The sequence below is a fragment of the Galeopterus variegatus genome, unplaced genomic scaffold (assembly GCF_000696425.1).
Source record: "Galeopterus variegatus unplaced genomic scaffold, G_variegatus-3.0.2 Scaffold1065, whole genome shotgun sequence".
NCBI lineage: Eukaryota > Metazoa > Chordata > Mammalia > Dermoptera > Cynocephalidae > Galeopterus > Galeopterus variegatus.
Genome location: NW_007727176.1, coordinates 457,587 through 461,997, shown reverse-complemented (window position 1 = coordinate 461,997; position 4,411 = coordinate 457,587).

The following is a 4,411-nucleotide window of genomic DNA, read 5'->3' as shown; positions in this document are numbered from 1 at the left end:
ACCCACTCGGGAGGCAGGTCTGGGAAGCACAGCCCCCAGCCTTGGCTGAGCTGGTGTCAGCGAGTTGACAACAGACGTCCCAGCCCTCTGCTGGGGTGAGAGAGACGAAGCCATCTGCATTCTCGAGCATGAGCAGCAGTCCTGCCGCAGGCATGGGGAGGGGGTCACTGCAAAACTGCAGCGGGCCAGGGACGTGGGGACAGTCCAGTGGAGGGCCCCGCGTGGCGGGGAGGGGGAGGGACCCTTCAGAATGACGGCAGTTACGATTCTGCCTGAAGCCTTTTCCCTTCCTGGGGTATCTATGAGTCAAGGGAGGCCTGTGACCACGGAGCAGGGGCTGATGGGCAACAGACAACTTTGCGGGACACTGTCAGTCTCCCTGGGCAGGCAGAGGAAGAGGAGGACAGGTGCGTGGCCTGTATGTGCTGTGTATTAAAGGAAAGCCTTCCCAGGGATGTGTGTAGGTCCACACAGCCTCTGCTGACGTGGTCTAACTACCTAAACACCTGCTCCAGCAAACATGACGTCAGCACTCACACACGCGTTCAAGGATGTCGCCAGGCAGAGCTCAACCAAGTCAGTGGGGGGCGTTCCTAAGCCCCCGGTGGCTGCTGCTTCTTGCCATTGCCTCCTTCTCTGTCCTAGAAAATTCCAGTCGTCTCCTGCCTTGGTGACTTGTCGGGGTTCTCCGGAGAAACAAAACCAATAGGACATGCACACATAGAAGGAGAGACTTATCGTAGGAATTGGCTTGCTCAAGGATGGAGGCTGGGAAGCCCAAAATCTGTGTCAACGTCAGGCACATTATAGATGCTCAGTAAATGCCTGTTGAATGGTTGGATAACCGAGATTTCGAAACTGTGTTCTAACCCAAGCCTGACTGATCAAGGCCCAAGCAGTAACCCGTGGTTTCTTTCCACAAACCTCCACGTCGACACGTTTTATTTTCAGTCCTCTCCTCAAAAGGAAAAAAAGCACTGTCATTTGTCAGTCTTTCAAATGCAGCCCCAAGCAGCTTCGCCCCTCACAGCCCAGTAGGTTCCAAGCCACAGGCAGCTGCCAACAGGTCTACAGGTGGCAGCGCACTGTGCAAGCTCGGCGAGGGCCACTGTTCAGGAGAGGCCCCTGCCTCCTGGGGCCGTCGTGGGAGCCCAATGAACAGTAAGCCACCTGGCAGCCAGGGACCACCCGTGTCCAACCACCATGCATGGCATCTTCCGGTCACTGTGAAGGGTGCCCTGCTTCAGCCTGGGAAGATGAGGCTGCAGGCAGGTGGCCTGGTTGAGGGGACCTAAGTGCCAGCCAGGATGGTGGGGCCCCCCAGCAGCCCAGATCCAGGCCAGGACTGGGTGCCGCTCAGAGCTGCAACTCCATTCCTGTGGGCTCTGCAAAAAAAGCCCAACAGCCCAGGGCAGCAGCTGCTCTCTGGACACAGGAGGACCATACCTGCATCTGTGTTTGTGTTGGCACCCAGGCCCCGGGCAGAACCCCTGACACTGTGGCCAGCAGCTGGCCCTGGGGAGAGCAGGGCCAAGACACTCTCCAGGTCTTTGCTTTGCTTCTGCTCACCACCAGACCGTGGGCTCTCTGGCAACCCTCAGGGCACAGCCTCTCCTCTCAGGTCCCCACAGCATGGGCAGCAGTCCCCAATCACCACCCCTCCAGCAGGCTCAGTTCTTGGAAGAATCTGGATCTTACTGCTCCTGCAAGCTGATGTGGCAGCACTCAGTGACATCGGTGCATGTTGGGCGGACCTGACAGTTGACCCGCATGTTTAATTCCAGCTCTGTTTCTCTGCCCTGGTTAACTGAAGACTCCAGATAAAGGTGCTGCCTGAAAGACTCAGCAGAAGGGCTGGGCTCCTGTGCACAGCACAGGGAAGGTCCCCCAGGCAGCAAACACTGCGAGAAGGGAAAGACAGCAAAGGGGTGAGAGGGTTAAGGATGCTCCGCCCAGGAGGTAAGCAAGCCCAGGCCGGCACCATGGAAGCCCCAACCCGGCTCAGACCAACTGGGAGAGGCCCAGAAGCGGGCGATTACAGCAGATTAGCAGTTTCCAGACCATGTAGCAGCACACACGGATCTCAGGTCTCCCGAGGGCAGGTCAGGTGCAGGCCAGCAAGCCAGCTCAGTGCATGACATACCCCACACTGGGAGCAGCTGCTGCTTTGTGCTAATACATTTTTAATATACTGATTTCACTCCCTGGCTCTTGCCAAGGTGTTGAATCCCTGAGAAGCCGAAAATTCCCATTTTCTACAGAGGCAGCTGCTGCTCACTGCAATCCCGGCCTTCCAGGGAGATTCTGAAGGTCACTAGAAAAGGAGCCACCTCCCTTGCCCCCCACCTGCCACCCACGTCCACGCCTCCTCGGTGAGAGCCACTGGCTGAGCCGGCGGCCAGCTGGGAAAGGTCAGTGAAAGGCCGGAGAGACTGTGCTGTCTGTGCACAGGGCTGCCCATTCTCCTGTCTCATCCTGCCCCCTGGTGTCAGGACAGAGACACCCAAGCTCAACAAAGGCCTTACAACTGGTCGCTCTCCACTCCACGACAGCTCAGCACCCAGCCCCTCCCCGAAGACAGAAACCCTTAAGGGGTGAAGTGTGGGGGGAGTCTAGGTCCAAATCCTGGCTGTAGCACCTCCTTGCTGTGTGATCTTGGGTAAGTTACGTCCCATCTCCATGCCTCGGTTTCCCCAGGTGCAAATGGGGGCAATGAGAGAATTTATCTCATAGGGTTGCTGTGAGAATCACATGAAGTGACCCACGGGAGGGGCTTCACGCAGTGCCAGGTACAAATCAGAATGGGGACTCAACCACCAGGACATCCATGACATCATCCACCACCATCAGTCAGTGGTCACTCCTGTCACAGAACACCTCAGCCCCATGCCAGCCACCTTTGCAGGTGGAAACCTGTTCTCTGCAAAGGTGAGAGACTGGTCAGAAGTCGGGGTGGTTGAGTCTGCGAGACCGGGGCTTCCCCGCCATCCTCAGGAGGCTCTCCAGCCCTCCCTGGTCCACCTACCCACTCCTGGCACCACCAGCCCCAGCCTGCAAGCATGGCTCTCTGCCACTGACCCCACGGTCCAAAGTGTCCTCAGCATAAAGGCCCAGGCCCGGAGGCTTGGAAGTTAACTGGAAATGCCAGGCTGGACCACAGAGCTCAGCAGCAGCTCTGACACTACAGGGAGTTGGGTGTTCCTGACATTGCACATCCGTGAAGCAAAGTCGAGAAAGCCATTACTAGGAAAAGCTCCACTGGGAGCCCCAAGCCAGCAATACCACTGTCTGGATGCAGTGCTCTATCCTGCAGGTGACAATAAGAACCACAGACTCAGGTACTACTGTGCACAGAACCTCAAAACTCCACTGACTTTAAAACATCTGACTTCCAGAAACCCCGGGTGTAACTGAACAGCAGCAACTACATCTCCATGGAGCAAGGATAATGAGCTTTTCACCGAACAGGGAAGGCCGGCCTCTGGTTTGGAGAAGAGGCTCGGGCCATGCTGGGACCTGCCAGAGAGAGGAGCCTCGCTCAGGTTCCTGGGGACTTGGGGAGGGAAACAGCCATGCCCCTGCAGACTGGGACCCCGTGTTCATCGTCACAGTGAAATGGCAGCAATTGTGTTGCAGGTCACCCCAGTGTGGCACCCCTAGGCTTTAGCCGGCCTCGCTTGGGAGCAGCGCAAATATTAAAACATTATCTGTGTGACTCTCTGCAGGAAGATTGCATCCCCTTAGCAAGAGAATCAAAAAAACTTAGTAAATTAAAAAATTATTGAAAAGAACATTTCTCTCTCACTGAGAAGGCAGGGCACCTCTTTTTCCCTGAGAGGAAGAATGTTCTATGAAACCGCTTTCTCCATAATCAGGTGCATACAATTGGCATTAGTTCCAGGGAATTTCAACAGAAATCAGGAAAAAAGAGATAAGCAAGTTCCAGCCAGACCCACCAGGGCAAGATTTTATTTCACTTTCTCCTTTGCTTACATGGGGTTTGAGAGTGCATGTAGTAAAGAAATTAATCTTGTCCAAAAAGAGGCCTGATCTTTGTCTCCAGCTGCACAGAGGGTACTTCTTAGACGCCCTCCTTAACAGGACTGTCATTGTTTGCTGGGGCCTGGGTCACCCTGGATAGTCCAGTCATGTGACATAGGGTGGGGCTGGCCATGCCAGAAAGACCAACTGTCTGACAGGGGCTGCCAGAGACCAGCTCCAGTCGAGTTAGGGGTCCTTGAAAGAGGGATGAGGAAGCCACGAAAATAAAAAACACAGGCAGAGACCTCGGTTCCTCTGAAGCACGTTCTCAGCCTGCGGGCTGTCAGCGCTGCAGCAGCCAAAGCAGCCAAAGCAGCTGAAGCAGCCTTCAGACTGGAAACAGCATTTTTATTTGTTACACAACACGGGG